Genomic DNA, 18,657 nt, shown 5'->3' on the forward strand with positions numbered 1-18,657 from the left:
CAGAAATGTTTCAAGGCGAGAAAATTTTGTTTATAGAAACAAACGAATGTGAGAAAATGATTTTTGTGTCGATTCACATTATTTTTGTTCCGATTTGATTGTTTCATGCGAGAAATTTCTCGATGCGAGAGTTACAGAACGTAGGCACTGATTTCACTAGCAAAACCGATTTTTGGCGAAAAGTGACTCACTCACTCAAAATTAAGAAAAAACATCAGAAAATAAGTTTTAAAGCAAAAACAAATCAAATTAATTTAATTTCGTTCAAGATTTCGTTAACAAAATTTTATATGGAAAATTCCGTTTCGCTTCAGCTGGATACTAGGCTTTAATCTCAGCACTGGACTCAAGACTCATAAGCTGCGTTCCTTTGGGAACTTTTATCTACTGATTAGTACTACATAAAATTACTTTGAATTACTTTTGCTATACGGAAAAAGTAGTTTAAAGCAACTTTAAGTACTTAAGCAGTAGATAAATATTCCCAAAGGAACGCAGCTATAATAATATCATCCATTTACAATTATTTCACTTTGAGGGATTGTTCTCCAGGATTTAAAAGAACACTTCCTTGGCATCAAATGAAAATCCTTTGGTTTTTTAAGCCTAGCACGCAGCTGAAGCGAAACGAAAATTTTTCAAGTCTCCAAAGTCGATAACGAAAATGCTAACGAAAAAATATCATCGAGATCGAGTATTCTGTCAGAGTCAAAATAAAAAAATTCCAAAATAATTTAAAATAAAAAAAAACAACAGAAAATAATTCAAATAATTCAACAGAATAATAATTCACTCATTTGTCACTTACTTTTTACTGTCCTGTGTATTTTTCTTGACTCCAAGAGCAGTGGTTGACGGTTTTTCTCATTTTAATTCATATATTTTTTGTTTTAAAATTTTTTTTCTCTTGTTTTTCTTAATTTTAATTTATTTTATTTTGACTTTTACGTTTTTCGTTTCGCTTCAGCTGCGAACTAGGGTTAAAGAAAAAATAATAAAATAATAAAAATACAAATAAAATATTCAAGAAAAAACATCAGAAAATAAGTTTTTAAGCAAAAGCAAATTTCGTTCTTGTCTACAACCTGACTTGTTAGTCAGCTATTACACGAAGGCTCAAGAGGCGTGCCTCTTTTCAAAACTAATGTGCCTGGCTACACAGTGATTTTTCAATCGATTGAAAAATCACATGCGATGGCTGCACACTGTTTTGTGCCCAATCGCGTTCCACTTTTACATTTTCTAAGAACAAACGTCAAAAAGAGGAAAAATTTAGCAATAGAACTGTACTGCCCTCAGAAAATTCAGTTCCCTTCGTGAGCATCTTCCCCCTTCACTCCTCATCCCTCTTGCCAACAAACAATGTGTACAAAAGAAAAAAAAGAGAAAACAAAAAATTATCCGACTGGAGAGTCGTGGATCGAAATTCTGAGGGCCAGTTGTACAAATATTTAATCCGTGGATCAGCAACTTGTATCTTCTGAAATAGGAAACAAAGCTGAGTTTTAGCACTGGTTCAAGGTCCATATATGTAAAAATAGCCACATTCATGCTTGAACCGAAGTTGACCCGCAGCTAATCCGCCAAAATCAGCGGGTTAAATTCCTGAACCAAGGCTGACCCACGTTTGTACAACTGGCACTGAGACTCTTTTTTGACGTTTCTTTTTCCACATTTTCTTTTTTCAACATTCCCTTTCATTTCTTTTTGCTTCTTGGTGCAATACAACAACAATAGCGGTATTCACGATCTGGTGCAACAGGCCTAGTAAAAATGTAAAATTTTATTTTTTTACAATAGATCGTGAACGCCCCTCTTCTTATCTATAGTAAATTTTGAAGCATGAATGATGTTTTTTTTTCCTCCACCGTTACTTCTTCTTTTTTCCATTTTTTATAATTTAATTCTTTGTTTTGTTCGGGTTAATTAATTTTCACTAATTATTTTACATCAAAAGAAACTAAATTACGGGACATGAGTAGCGACAACCATTATAAACAGAATAAAAAAGACAAACTGTTTATCATGGGCGACGCGACGGTGAGCTGCCATCTGTCAAAAATTATTTTACTCCATTGTATTTTTAGAGAGCGGGTCATAATTCTGCTTGTCAAAATTCTGTACGACAAAATTCTGTGGGGTCAAAATACTGTAATACCATAATTCTGTACGTCATTATACTGTAAATACAAAATTCTGTACGTCAAAATACTGTATGAACAAAATACTGACATGCAAAATTCTGTTTTGTAAAATTCTGTACGGCAAAATACTGTATATCAAAATTCTGTAAAAATGCTGTAAAAAAATATCGTTTTGATAATGTAAAAAAGTGCGCGCGCACTTTTTTACATTATGAAAACGATATTTTTTTACAGCATTTTTACAGAATTTTGATTTACAGAATTTTGATGTACAGAATTTTGAAATACAGTATTTTGACCAACCAGAATTTTGCTGTACAGAATTTTGACTTTCAGAATTTTGTTCGTACAGCATTTTGCACATACAGAATTTTGACATACAGTATTTTGGCATACAGTATTTTGAATACAGAATTTCGCAACATACAGAATTTCGACCCCAACCCGTATTTTTATTTTGCAATAGGGTTAGGGTATAGCAAAAGTGCAAGACCATTGTAAAATTTCAATCCATATATTTTGTTGTTGTAGTGTTGTAAGATTTTACAATTTTGCACTTTTGCAATGATACTAGACCAGTTGCATCGGATCGTGAATACCCCTAATAAATTTTAAATCACACCTTCAGACTTGGCATCAATTTATAAAGCCTACGTCCGTCCTAAACTAAAATCTAATTCACACATTTGGTCAGGTGCTTCCCAAACATCTTTGCGCCTACTAGATAGGGTACAACACAGAGCATTAAAACTGGATTGGTGACGGAGCAATTACTGAATCAATAGATTCTCTTGAACATCGTCGTAATGTCACCTGCTTTTCACTCTTTTATCGCTTTTTTTATAATCAGTGCTCTAGTGAAGTTGCTAGTTGCATTCCTCCCCTAAAGAATTTCAGCCGCAATACCCGGCTTGCTAGGAATGCCCATAAATTCTACCTGGAACCCAACTTCGGCCGTACAGTTAAGTATAGAGACTCATTTTTTAGCCGTTTAACTCGTATGTGAAATGCTTTACCTGGGCTCTGTCTTTCCTCCGCATTACAATCTACAAGGGTTTAAGGTCAATGTACATCGGTGTCTCCTATTAAATCCTCTCCTCTTTTCCTAAAAGCTCGCACTGTGTTTTTATAACATTTTAAGGGTATTCATAACCCCTTGATGTGCGCGTTAATTATAAAAAAAAAAATCCAAAGAGAAATGTCAGATTTGAGTCCTTGACTCAAGAGGCATCGTGTAAAAGTATAGAATAATTATCAAAAGAAAATTCGACAAAAGAGTCAAGCCTCTTGAGACTTCGTGTAATAGCTTACTTAGAAAATCAACGTGTAGCTTAGAGGATATAATATATGGAGTGCTTGTGCTGTTAGTTCCGTGAAGCTTTTATAGAGGGCTCTAGTTTCTTTAAGTTTTTCGATAAGTGCATGCCTCCATTTTATTTTAATTAGATGGCTGTCATCAACAAGCGTGTTTATTTACAGCTGCGGAACCGGACTCGCACTGAAAAACGAAGGCAGCGACCCCTATCCATGTATATGGCGTTACAATGCATTATAGGTATAGGAACAAGCACTACATATATTATATCCTCTAAAGACGTGTAGCCAGGCACAAATGAGTGAAAACTCTTCAATTTTTGTTCAAGACTTCATTGTCCTATTTTTGTATAGAAAATTTCGTTTTTTTCTTAGCTCCGTTCTAGGCTCTACAGTAACCTAACTTATACCAGGGTTGTAAAAGATCAATTTTTTTAAAGCATTTGTTCATTATAAATAAAAATAAACATTAAAAATAAAAATATTAACTGCAACTGAAAACAATTTACATTATAAATAAAATTTCTATTACCACTGAAAAATATATGCATTAAAAAAAATATCTATGTTATTGCAACTGAAAAATATTAACATTGGAAATAAAATTTTAATGCAAATAAAAATATTTTGCATTAAAAAAGAATTGTTATTGCAAATCAAAAATTTTCTTGCACAATAACACATTCAATCACAACTCGTCGTGTAAGTGCATACCATTTCATTTCCACAACATTCCACTTATAAAAAATGAAACACCAAACTCTACGAACACATCCATCTGGCGCATAATCCAGCAATTCAGCAAACACCTTTTCAAAAAATTCAACATCGCGACAGCAAAAAAACATAGATTTTCTATTTAGATGTTTCAGTTTCAGTTCGTTTTTCATCTGCTTCTGATCTGCAATGGAGAGAAAATGGATATGAAAACGCGTGCATCGTTCAAAAGAAAAAACTTGAAAAAATAACTAGAAAATATATATCAACATTTTATAGTGAAAAAAATTAAACTAAAATCTCTATCTCTACAAACATTATTCGTCGAAAATCTTTTCTCTCCGTATTGTTTATTTCGGAAGCATATAAAATTAAAGTAAGAATAAGAAAAAACATTCAAACAAAACCTGAAACTGAGAATACAAGAATTTAAGAAGAAAAAAAAAAACCAGTGCAGTCAATTTTCAACCCGACAAATAGTTTTTTTTTTCTCATCGTCTCCCCATCTCTGTCCGTTTCCCTAATCTATCTATCTCTATACACCTCACACGACAAAATTCAATACATATAGATTTATGTAGCAAAAAGTGAATTAATAAAGAAAAAAAAAAGAAAAGAAAAGCTTACAAAATGAAGAAAAAAAATATATCGAATTGTAAGCAGTATATCAGCAGAAGTGAGGTGAATTTTTCATCATAAATGAAGAAAAATTTGCAATATCCACGAAATCAGCAGTTTATTTTTTTCTAAACGTGTGTTTTTTTCGTGTGAACTAAAGTGTGTGAGTGGTGAGAACGGGCGCGCGATAATTAATTTAAATTGAAATACATAATTTTTGTAAAGTTTTCACTTGCTCAAGTTGAAGTTTTTTTTTTCTCACAAGTCGGGTCTTATGTGTGGTGGAAGAGAAAGAATAGAAGTTGATAACAAAAAAGGAAAAAAAAAATATCTAAAAAAAAAATTAAAGTGTTAGTTGAAGGGAGATAAAAAGAGCGCAAAATAAGCAAGACGAAGCAGGAGGAATAATCGTTCATCGTCCGGATCGAAATCGCTGCTTAATTTCTTGAATTCAACCAAAAAAAAAAAGAAGAATTTATTTTCGTTTATTCTACATAAAGTTAAAAAAAAAAAACGCGTGTGTATGTTGAGTGTTCCTGTTCTCTGGAAGTTGTTGGTCGCTCGGTTTCATGGAAGTCTTCCCTTGTCAAAGTCAGTGTAATGTATTTTTTAAAGAGCATATTGTTTTTTTTTTATTTTTGTTTTTCTAAGTTGAATTATGTTTAGGTGATGAAAAACTTAGATATAAAATAAAATACAAAAAGTTTCAATAAATTAGTGTGTAGCGAGGTTTTTTTTTGGAGTTTTATTTTTTATTTTCAATATTTTGGGGGGAATGGTGGCAGCGACAGCAGACATTTTGGGTACTTATTCTATGTATGTAGGTATACACACATATATAGATTTTGTGATGATGGGTTGGTAAGAGGGTGTACGTGCGCGCGCGATTTATTGCTGAATGTATGATTGTGTGGTGGATTGTATAAATGTGTGTGTGTGTTGTGTTTTATGTACAACTATAAGGAACAGTGGCTTTCAAACTATTTTCAAATTTTTTTTTTTTAGTGACATGCGATGAATATAAAAACAAAACACAAAAACTGAGCGAAAACGAAGAAGATAAAAAAAAATAATTAACAGTGATGATTTGAGTGCAGCGAGTTTCTTGAAATATTTCGTTTTTTTTTTTTGTCTGGCTGGATGTGGTGATGGTGAATTTTCGTTGAAAACTGTAAAGAACGCATACATAAATAATGTAGGTATTGTTGTAACTTCTATTTCACAATTTTACATGAAAATTGTATTCATTTTGAAGTTTTTTTTTTATAAACACTTGAAATATTTTCATTCGATTAGAATAAAAAAATTAATGTAGAAGAAAATTCGATGAGAAAAAAAAACGAAGTAATTTTTATCGTTTTTTGTGTTGTTCTCGCTCTTCCCCATTATTTTATCTATCTCTTATTCTACTACTGTTGCGGTTTGTCTAATTTTTTTTTTTTTGTTTTTTGTGTATGTATACATGTGTTTTGTAACATTGGGTGGGTTTTTAATGCGAAGACTTGTGTGGAATAGATGGGGGCGGGCGAAGAGAGCAGAAACGAAAACGACGGACGGACGAACGAAACGAGGATGATGATGAGGCGCATCGCCTCGACATCACGTATGCAATGCACACAATGCACATGCATTCTCTGTCTTCACTCACATTTATTTGGATGCTATTTTTGTTTTTATGAACGAAAGGAGTAGGTAGAGAGGTATAATAATACAGTGGTGCTAAAGGTAGAATTGTGATAGTATTAGAGGGAAGGGGAGGGGGAGGAGAGATGGTGTTTTGGAGAACAGTGGGGTAGAATGACTTGAAAAAGTAGATTAAACAAAAATCAATTTTTTGTTATTTTTGTTATGAAAAAAAACTTGATTGAAGTAAGTAAGAGATAGATGCTGGCCCAAACCACAGACACAACATTTTTACTTCCGAATTGCAATTGTGTAGGTAGTTGTATACAAGTTTGTATATATGTAATATAAATCGACGGTAAGTTTGTAAAAAAAACATCGAAATTCAAAATAGCAAATCCATTTATTAAATCTATCCCACAGTTTAATTGGTAGGTAAATTCCTATAAGAAGTTTCATCCTAAATGGATGTTTATTATTTAGTTTGTTTGGTGAGAAATTTGGTTAGAACCTAACAGAACTATGAGAAACTACAGCACAGAAAACAAGAACTAACACATTTGACAGGCCCCTATTACGGTTGGCAAATATCAACAAGATATTTGATATTTATCAACAAAATGAATGAATCGGTATTACAGTGATCGACTATCAACATTTTTGGTAAACTGTGTTCTTGCTATAAATTTGAGATCTATCGTGAATAGTTCTTTTGATAAACTCGGTAGGTATTATGGATGTCAAAAATTTTGATATCTATCAAATTTTTCATCAATTACACTGTGCAAGTTTTTTCAAAAAAAAAATTTTGAGACAAGTGCGCTGTTGACTGTTTCCCCCTATTTTGGACCTGAGAAATCGATTGGCATCATTAGTTTTTCGATTTATCGGTACGACTTCGAACAAAATTTTTTTCGAAAGTTTTTTCAATAATTTTAAGCATTTTACTTGGTTTAAAATCATTTTTCTTGTTTATATTGCTTTTTATTCGACTCAAACGTTATTAACTACCAGCATAAAACAAATAAACAATTTTATGCAATTTATTTAACAATTTAGCAAGTTTTTGTTGAAAAAATTCAAAAAATTTGGATTTTTTTGCATTGTTATCGTTTTATTATGTTTTAGTGGAGTAACTAAAGCAAATTACAGATCCAATTTTGACAATTTCTGTTCTGAAACGTCGGAAATGAAAAATACTTTAAAATTTATGTGTTAAAAATTGCCGGTGTTGCCGTTTTGTTTTTTTAAACTGAAAATACATTTTTTTTCAAACTTTTTTTTTAAATTTCATAAATAAAATGATGTATAAGAATTATTTAGATTATTTACAGAAAAAAATTGTATGGGAGTGAAGGATAAGATTAAATCGTTTAGACGGTAGAAGCAATTTTCTCACAAATCGGCTTCAAATGCAAAAAAAATGCATTAAAACACAACGGCAACACATTCGTTACTAAGATATACATTTTCACAAAGCCAGTAGTTTATGCTGGTAGTAAATAAGGTTTGAGCAGAAAAAATACCAATATAAACAAGAAAAATTAATTTAAACCAAGCAAAATGTTTAAAATTATTGAAAAAAACTTCCGAAAAAAATTTTGTTCGAAGTCGTACCGGTAAATCGAAAAACTAATGATGCCAATCGATTTCTCAGGTCCAAAATAGGGGGAAACAGTCAACAGCGCACTTGTCAAAGATTTCGACTTGCACAGCACAGTGTTATTGTAAACTTCTTTCCGATAGATTTTTCTCATCATATTTTTTTTTACTCAAAAATGTCGTTGCTGGACATTTTCAGTCAAATAAAATAGGTTTTGTGAAAAAAATTGCATTAAAAAAAAAGTTTACTTTCAAGTGAGAGAGTATTTTTGTTACTCACAAGAGGAAGAAAATACACTTTTTTTAAAGAGAAGGATCCCCAATATACCTAGTTGGTACTGTGGATGGAACACGCATTGAAATGATCTGCCCAGATAACAACCTACGACATGTTTACTTTAAGGTTTAGGTTTAATATAATTTATTTAGCAATCTTGCTATTTAAAACTTTTTACACTAGTACAGGAAAGATAGACTTTTTCGTGGAACGAAATACAGGACGGCTGATTTTTTCAAATCTGAAAGAAGGGTATTAGAAAAGCTTAAGTCCTGGTTTTCGGGACGCCAACCCCCTGGCGAAATCCGCCATTTTGAAAAACGCGAATTGGTCTATATCTACTTAACTATTGGCTTGACCGAATAAGTTTCTTGACCAAAGTTGTAGGTAATATAATTAACTTTTCTTGTGCATTCACTGTTTTTCAGCGAGGACAACACTTTTGAGGTTATGTCGTTTTATTTTTTATTTTTTCGGTTTTTTTTAATTTTTCTCAGTCACTATGATAGTTACATAATTTTTTATCATCACAAAAGTTGTAGAGCATCAAATTTCCATTAATTTGGTATACTTTTGAAGATTATATGTCTTTTCGAACCAAAGATACGGAACCTTAAAGAGCAATCCCTCTCAAAATTTTCAAACAATATACTAATATTTTTTTGCATAAAGTATGAAAAAAGGCTAAATCGTGTACGATATGCGAAAACAAGAAAAATTTGATATGAGAGGAGGTGTTTTTTTTTTCATTATTTAGGTGTTCGGACAATTTCCTCTAAATATTAATTTAATATTAAAAAAACAAAAAATAATGGTAAAACTTACAATATTGTGGTATACATATTTTGTTTTAAGTCAAACATCCACCTTTTATGATGTTAAACAATTATGTAACTATCATAAGGACTGAGAAAAATTAAAAAAACCGAAAAAATAAAAAATGAAACGACATAACCTCAAAAGTGTTGTTCTCGCTGAAAAATAGTGAATGCACAAGAAAAGATGTTTATATTACCTTTAACTTTGGTTAAGTAACTTATTCGGTCAAACCAATAGTTAAGTAGATATAGACCAATTCGCGTTTTTTCAAAATGGCGGATTTCGCCAGGGGGTTGGCGTCCCGAAAACCAGGACTTAAGCTTTTCTAATGTCCTTCTTTCAGATCAGAAAAAATCAGCCTTCCTATATTTCGTTCCACAAAAAGCCTGTTTTTTTACTAACTTTCCCGTACTAAAACTATAGTTTTCAAATCAATAACTTTCGACTCATACATCGCATGATTTTAAAAAATATACCAAATTTTTGGAAATTTGATGGTCTATAACTATTATTGTTTAAGAAATTATGTAACTATTACCGGGAATGATAAAAACTTTAAAAAAAAGCCGAAAAACAAATAAAAACAACATAACCTCAAAACTATTGCCCGCTTAGAAAAATAATGTATCACAAAGAAAAATATAATTAAATTTCCAAGAACTTTGGTCTGATAACCAATTCTATAGAACCTATAGTTTTGGAGATATAGAGCGATTCGCGTTTTCCAAAATGGCGGATTTCGCCAGGGGGGTGCCGTCCCGAAAACCAGGACTTAAGCTTTTCTAATACCCCTTTTTCAGATTTGAAAAATTCAGCCGTCCTGTATTTCGTTCCACAATATGCCTGTTTTTTTACTAACTTTCCTGTACTACACCGTATATCAATAATTATTTTTTACAAACAGCCCTATTTATAAACTTATCAAAGACAGTGCATAGCATTATGTACTCTGTATAATGTCTTAAAACAAAAAATTGTCATTTATAATATTTATGCAACGTTTAATAGAGATTGTATAAGCTAAACGCGTTTTTAGGTTGTTTAGAGCCTGAATAAGAATATATTTTGCTTAAATGTCATTTGAACATCAAATTATTGTCAGAAAAATAAAACACAGCAATGATTTGTATATTTTTTTATTGACGAAATTCTTTCGCATCTTTCTCTTTTTATTTTATAAACAAAAGTGATAAAATTGCAATGAACTTAAATAATAAATAAGAAATTGTGTGTTTTTAGATAAATAATGAATTACAAATTGTGTGTTTTTGGAAATGTTTTCCTCATATTTCTTACGAGGGCTTTGTATGCATTTTGTTTTCTTTTCACAGAAATTATTAATGTTTATTTTTTTTATTGTTCTAATCAACTAAAAACAAAACCAGGAATCGCGTTCTGTTTTAGAGATATTCTTCCTTAATTTTGACATCGTACGAGAACTTTTGCTTTTGTTTGTTTTTTTTTTTTAGTTTTATTTTTTTTTTTTTTTTGTTTTGTTTATTTTCAAACGAAATGTAGTTAATTTATCGACAGATGGAGTTGTTTGTCGTTATAAAAAATACTAATTTTCAATTTTTAGTACTTATTTTGACACAAACCTAGCATAATTATAATTTCTAAGAAAATGTTTAATAAATAGAAATTTATGTAACGTTGCATAGAAGCTACATAAAACTTTATGTATTGTTTAACTATTCAGCCGTTTAGAGCTGTTTAGCGAAATCTAATAAATAAGGCTGAAAATGTTTAATACAGTGCTTATATCTTAATAAATTAGTTTCTATTTTAACATTATCAGGAAGATTATTGTAAATTTGAATACCCTTATAAAATAGCATATTTTGTGTTCTACAATTTCTAAAAAATGGTAAGTGTAAGTTATTATTATTTCTTAGGCTATATTAGACCAGTGCCAATCCGGTTTTCAGAGGGCAAAAGTTGAACAAATTATTAGCAGCATAAGGGTGATGGGAAAATTTAGGATAAATGGTATATGAAAGGGGAAAAATAAATTGCCCACAAAAAAATTGGGGAAAGGGGGTGGGTGGGCGAAAAAGTGGGATGGGTGTCAAAAATTATGGTTTTTTACAATTTCTGTCAAAACTAGACGTCCGATCGAAAAAAGTCAAATGCAAAAGTTGTAGGTAATATAAATGTCTACAACTTTTACTCAAACAATTTTTTTCTATAACCTCAAAAATATTGGAAAAAATGCAAAAATACGATTTTTTTATTTTTTATTTTTATCTTTTACAAAAATGGTTGGGTTTTAACAAAACTTGGTTAAAAACTACTTTGTTATGTTTTCTATCTAATAAAAATGTTTTTCGGGAAAAAGTGAATTTTTGAATTTTTGACGAATTTAATTTGAAAAAATAGCCTATTTTTCAATCAAAAAAGTTACCGAAAAAATTTTTGATTTTTGAAAATTTTGGAATGCAATTATTTAGCTTAAAACCGTTTTTTAAAGATTGTGTGGAAAAACTATACTTTTGTTTTAGAAAATATTGAGAAAAATTGAAAAAGACAAAAAAACGATTTTTAATATTTATTTTTTCGTAAATGACAGTAATATTGGCGATAAATAATTTTCCATAGAAACCAAATTATACTTTTCCAATGGTCATTGACCTTTTTAATTTGAATCAAGCACTAGAATAGCTCTAATGTGCAAAGTTTTTGAGATATTGAATTTTGAACGTCCAAAACACTATTTTTCTGATTTTTGGCATGGTAATATGTCAAAAACGTGAGGTGATAGAATTTTTTTGACTTCGGATTCGAGCTCAGCGCACAAAAAACTATTAGAAAAATATACTTTAATTTCTATAAAAAAAATTTTTTGACTAGTGAAATCGAACAGGGCAGAAAAAATCGAATGCCTTGTTCGATTTCACTAGTCAAAAAGTTTTTTTTATAGAAATCAAAGTATATTTTTCTAATAGTTTTTTGTGCGCTGAGCTCGAATCCGAAGTCAAAAAAATTCTATCACATCACGTTTTTGACATATTACCATGCCAAAAATCAGAAAAATAGTGTTTTGGACATTCAAAATTCAATATCTCTAAAACTTTGCACGTAAGAGCTATTCTAGTGCTTGATTCAAATTAAAAAGGTCAATGACCATTAGAAAAATATAATTTGGTTTCTATGGAAAATTATTTATCGCCATAATTGCTGTCATTTATGGAAAAATCAATCTTAAAAATCGTTTTTTTGTCTTTTTCAGTTTTTCTCAATATTTTCTAAAACAAAAGTATAGTTTTTCCACACAATCTTTAAAAAACGATTTTAAGCTAAGTAATTGCATTCCAAAATTTTCAAAAATCAAAAATTTTTTCGGTAACTTTTTTGATTGAAAAATAGGCTATTTTTTCAAATTAAATTCGTCAAAAATTCAAAAATTCACTTTTTGCTCAAAAAACATTTTTAATAGATAGAAAACATAATAAAGTAGTTTTTAACCAAGTTTTGTTAAAACCCAACCATTTTTGTAAAAGATAAAAATAAAAAATAAAAAAATCGAATTTTTGCATTTTTTCCAATATTTTTGAGGTTATAGAAAAAAATTGTTTGAGTAAAAGTTGTAGACATTTATATTACCTACAGCTTTTGCATTTGACTTTTTTCGATCGGACGTCTAGTTTTGACAGAAATTGTAAAAAACCATAATTTTTGACACCCACCCCACTTTTTCGCCCACCCACCCCCTTTCCCCCAATTTTTTTGTGGGCAATTTATTTTTCCCCTTTCATATACCATTTATCCTAAATTTTCCCATCACCCTTATGCTGCTAATAATTTTTTTATTTTCAAAAATTATTGGCACTGGTCTATATGGACGTATTTCACTTCTTGTTACAAGTCTTCTTTGCAAATAATTTGGCATTAAGTTATTTTTTACTTTAAAAATAAATATTAAAGTCCTATTAGACTTTATCTAATAGGAAGTACTACTATTATAGTATATAAACCTAGGAAACCACAAGCCTGGTTAGTTGATTTTTATTAATTAAACAAATTACTCACATTTTTTTTTTGGAATAACAATCCGCAAGTTAAAAAACCAAGTCCAACAACGTCAAAACAAAAATAGCGCCTATTCACAATTGTATTTTGATCAATGTTCACAATAGAGAAAAATTTATCAATTTATTGATAACCGTAATACAAAAATGTCTATCAATTGATAAGTTTATCGTTTATCTATCTATTGATTTTGACAACCGTAATAGGGACCATAGTTTTTACAAATATGTTTTAGACGGTTCTGACAAATAAGAGCAGAAAACAATTCTTTCAGACACCGTCATTGAATAAATGGAAGTTATATTTTGCAGAACTGCTGCAGTCCTGCATTTATGAACTCGCCCAATGTGTCATCTGACTTGTGTAGAGGTTGTCAAGACGAACAGGCGTAAGAGGGCTCATACCACTTCCTGTGCAATTTCCCCCGTTTTTGCTTAAATCAGGAAAACAACTTTCATGATGAAGTTAATTCAAATTCCAATAAAACCTTTTCTTATTCATCCAGATCCTTCACAACCTAACACAGGGGAGATATTTCGAATTGACGGATTTTATCACCACGTACAACCTAACCTAAGAAGTTCAGAACCACGTTATTAGAGATCTAAACTATAAAAAAGTTTTTTCTAAGCTGTACCTATCAGACATTATCATTGAACACTAATCACAACAGTTTGGAACAGAAAAACAAATTATTGTACTGCAAAATGTTGGAAACATTTCTGATTCAAACATTACAGAACAATGGCCTGTATTAAGATTGTCGATCAGAAGTTGTCGATCGTCTATCTTTGTTCACATTCGCTATTGCGTAAGTTGATCGTGTGTAGAAGATGAACTACAGTAAAAGCTGTAATTGCTGACATCTCTTTTTGGCGGACAGTCTATTTTTAGAAGACAAATTTTCACGTAGCGTAGGTACGTGGATTTTTGACTTAAATGTCATAGGATTTGTGTTTCCATTCACCAGTTAGCTTCCATGTCTCACGTTTTCGTGCGACACCTCTTGCTAAAGATCATGGCGCTATAAATCTTGGCCTGCTAAAGCCAAAATCATAAAAAAAAATACTCGGCAGACAAGGTCAGAGATGCCCAGAAGGAGATAGGAAACTTCTGATGTCACACTGGTTTTACCTACAAGCTCGGATTGATACTTTTGGCTAAGTATGTGTGAACAGATTTAGGCTTTTGTCTAAGTATGCGTGAAAAGTCGCATATGTATGCGTGAACCAGAGTTGTAAAAAATAATTTTTAATGCATTTGTTTTCCATTACAAATTACAAAAAATGGCAAACATAATATTTGTGCATACAAAAAATGTATTGCAAATAAAAAAAATTTCCTTCATAAAAAATGTTTTTGCCACTGAAAAATATTTTGTTTACAAAATTTTTTTAAACAGTAGGAAAACTAATATTTTTTTTTGTTCTCCAATGTTTGAATTTTCCCACAGTTGAAATGAAATACCTGAGCAGTGAAAATCTATTGAAAATTGGCTAAGAAGCAATTTAAAACGATTTCTACATACAAAAATAATTAAAAAAATAATCCTGTTTCAGCTCCTGTTCCATCAATAAAATGACAAAAAATTATTTCGAAAAATTCATATGTACAGTATCGGACGGAAGCATTTTTAAAGCTATTTTGTTGCACTTTTTGGAATAGGAATTACCATTTTGTTGGGTATTTCAGCACGAAAATGACGCAAAACACACAGAAACTCCAGTCAAAAACACGGTTAATGATGTCCCGGTTGATGATGTCAATCGATTTTAAGTCAAAACAAAATCTGTGCAAGACCGTCAAACGGAAAATTAATCGAGAAAATGTTAGAACTACAGATGGAGGTATGAAAAGGCTTGGAACGATATACAATTAACTGTTTTACAAAATTTAATTGAACCAATGAAAGGCCGTGTCACTAAATATTGATTATTTTTTTAATTTATTTGTAGTTGAAATAAAAGTTGCAATTGTTTTGTCGCATGGTGATTCGAAATGTTAAAGTATTGATTAAAATTTTAACGAAATCGAACAATTCGTTTAATATAACTTTAAATTGCAATGCATTTCTGGTCTTTTAAATTATAAAAAAAAAAAAATAGGAGAACCCCTTTTGGAATGTTTTGAAGATAATAAAGGGCTTTATTGAACTTGAACTTAACTTTCATTTAAAACATGAAAAATAACAAATTCAACTTTTCAGTAGCTTACATGAAAGAAAAGAAAATCAGATATTCTGAAACAAATCTTAAAAGAATTTCTTTATTAGCTCTTATCTACTGGAAAACAGGGGTCGAATTACGGCATACGTTCGTTAACGTATGGTTGCTATTAAATTTATAAATGTTATGTGTATTACCTAATTTTCTTAAGTATACTTTTAATCAAAAATTTTATTTCACAAAGATTTTAAAACATTCAACCCCACTGTACTGCCGGCGGCAGCAGCAGCAAAAAATTGTGAATAATAACAAAATCGAATAAGACGAGAAAACGAAGCATAGCGCACAAATGCGATGAATTTTTAAGAGTTCATTCAACTGCCAAAAACTAAATAATTATTTTATTATTAGGAAAGCGTGTGGAATATTATTTTGATATGGTTTTTTTTTATTTATTAAACATTTTGTTGTCAGTTGTCATGTGTGTATATTTTTTCTACACTTTTATCTCAAGGCTGTCGTATTTCATTAAAGAAGCTGAGTAAACATTGTTGTTTGACGTCGTTACATAAATAGAAAACAAATAAAATAGACTTCTATGTAGATTATAATAATAATTTCTCGAGGGAAATAGAAAAAGTGAATAGGTATATGAATGTAGACATTGTACAAATGTACATAATATACATAGATATATACTATGTGTATGTATTATGAAACGACAAACTGTTCGAATATGAAATTATTGATTTTTCAATGTTCGTGCGAGAATAGATGTACCTATGTATGTAGATAAACCCTGCATATGCATGACAGTGGTGCTCCTACTTTTATCTATTAATGACTATACAAAAAAAGAACCGTGAAGGTAAAGTAGAACAAATGTTGAGGTAGGTTTTTATTTTTTTTATAATCACCAGACTAATATTTGCATTAAAAAGTTCTATTCTATGAGGTGAAAAATTATGCTGATACATGAATGCACTTATGAAGGTAGGTAGAAAAAGAAATTATGTATTTGCGGAATCTCTCTCTTATTTGAGGTTAATATAATCATTATGGGAACAAACTTCGATCTAGTTCAGTTAAATAGAGCAGTGTCATTTAATTTAGGACGCACAGTTTGGATAGTAATTTGCAATTAATATTTAAGTTTGTTGACTTTTGTCTATATGTACGGGGGCTTGGACCATAGAAATGTCAATAAATATTGTTCCAACTCGGATTCGTAGTCTTTTAATGATTAAGAGCGTAATTTATAGTCGTTGCTCAAGTCGAGATTTTTCTCAACTTAAGCATTCCCTCAAGTAATGTCATTATTCATAGCAAAAATAGAGCTATACACTTGAGTAAAGTAAAATCTCGACTTGTGGAAAAAATGTTCTCAATCCAGCTGTCATCTGAAAATCTTTTTAATTATTCTTCATTAATTTGATTTTGTTTTTGTTGCGATACACGATATTTAACATTAAAGAAATAAACGAATAGGGAATTATTAAAAATTATATATTTTTATATGATAGTTTCCTCAACTCAACCAAATTTCATTGTGAGCTTGATTGAGAAAAAATATTCTGTCAAGTCTAGATTTTCTCTACTCAAGTGAATACTTAAGTTGAGAAAAATCCTAACTTGATTAACGACTATGAATTTCGCCCTAAAATTAAAAGTTTACTGAGATTTTGACAAATGTAAATTGGAGTAATCACTCCATTACTATATGAATTTTACAAGAGATACAGGTAACACGAATTTGAAAATCATGAAATATATTTTTTTGCATTTTGATGCATTGTTCGAAAACAGAATTTCTTTCTGTACGTGACATATTTAACATTTTTATCTATCTACGAGATTTTTCGTCAAATTTAATTCAAAACATAAACCATATTTTTAGACTTACAATAATTCTTTAGATATCATAACTTTAAGGCTTATAACGAAGAAAAAATAATAAAAATTATTTTTATTTTATGTGGTTTATAGATTTACTCGAACATTAACATTTACACCTTCATACAATACCTTGGTTGACTTTAAATGTCTGTACGTGCCATTTTGTATTAATCTGTTTAATATAGTAAATTGGGAGTTCTATTCGAGAAATGTTTTCGACCGTAACATTTTAATGGAATTACTCTTAACAAAATAAATTTGTCTGTACATAGTGGTAGATTTAAATGTACGTTGAACGTGGCCATGGAATGCAAAAATGCCTTTACATTAAAACAATTTTGGTAGGAGATTTTAAGTCATTACAAGTTGGAACATTACTGAAAATTTCTTCTTACAGAAATTAAGCAAACAAGTCCAAATTTTTGTATCGCCGTTTTCAGAAGATTTGGTGAGATTGCTTAGCTCTGAGAAACCTGACTGACGTGAAACTACTTATTTTTTCACTAAAAAATAAAAAAATGTCATTATAATTTAAGCTAACTTTAGTCCAAATTAAATGATGTTGTACCCAAATTTTCAAATCAAATGGCTTGGTTACAGATGCGGTGCTAAATAAAAGGTGATAATTAAAAAGTTAAAATAATAAAAAATTTATCGCACAGGAAGATGCTTTCAGAACCAAGTTTCTTAAATGTAAAGTTGCTGAAATAAAATTTCAAAGATCATTGAACAAAATTATATTGTTGGAGAGCTCTGGAATTTACTTTGTAACCGTGTCTAAGCAGATTAAGTTAACAAAATCTATGACTGTTTTGGTTTCCAATAAAAATGCCTTTCCTACAAGGGACACCCCTTCAATGAAATGTTCTTCTGCCGAATCAAATCTCAATTCAGCATAAATACTTACTTATACCTTACCCAATCCAATTGCGGAATCCCTTTAAGAAACGAATTCCCGCCAAATGGAAACTTTTAATTTGAAATAAATACCTACAAAGTTAATTAAAACAATTAAATTTAATTGGTTTACCCATATCCAATTTTCGTCACATGGCGAAATAAATGTTGTTATGATTAAATGAATCGTAACAAATTTTGTATTTTCCTTTAAGATTGCAGAACCCAAGTTCTTTCGAATAAAAACTGTTTAACATTACCATATGTATTATAAACGTTGTAATTATAAACGTTGAAATTATAAAATTCGAATATAAATTACTTACTTAAAAAAAACTTGTATTATCTATTGCTTGTGAAAAATGAAAATTAGGAACTAAATCAAGTTTCATAGATTTCGTTCCTGAATGTTTAAGACAAATTGAAAACTGTCATTTCTGACTGTTTAAGAAAACAAATTTTGAATTTAATTGCTTATTTTCTGATGGAGGAATTCCTTTGCAATCTCAGAAACCTGAATAATGACTAGTTACCTCAACCTGACTAATTGCCACAT

The 18,657-nt window shown here is 30.3% G+C and overlaps 1 protein-coding gene across 5 annotated transcripts in view; it reads left to right on the forward strand.

The window, feature by feature from the left end:
• Positions 1-4,325: 4,325 nt before the first annotated feature.
• LOC129916927 (histone-lysine N-methyltransferase, H3 lysine-79 specific) overlaps positions 4,326-18,657 on the forward strand; it is a 68,056-nt gene continuing 53,724 nt past the window's right edge. For 3 of the 5 annotated variants that reach the window (XM_055997143.1, XM_055997147.1, XM_055997146.1), the window contains exon 1: positions 4,326-5,384. The gene's annotated coding sequence lies outside the window, so the exon portion shown is untranslated. Of the gene's footprint in view, positions 5,391-5,969; positions 5,989-18,657 lie in introns of those variants that run through there. The other 2 variants (XM_055997144.1, XM_055997145.1) reach the window with 2 other exon arrangements.

The sequence above is a fragment of the Episyrphus balteatus genome, chromosome 3 (genome assembly GCF_945859705.1).
Source record: "Episyrphus balteatus chromosome 3, idEpiBalt1.1, whole genome shotgun sequence".
In the NCBI taxonomy this organism is placed as follows: domain Eukaryota; kingdom Metazoa; phylum Arthropoda; class Insecta; order Diptera; family Syrphidae; genus Episyrphus; species Episyrphus balteatus.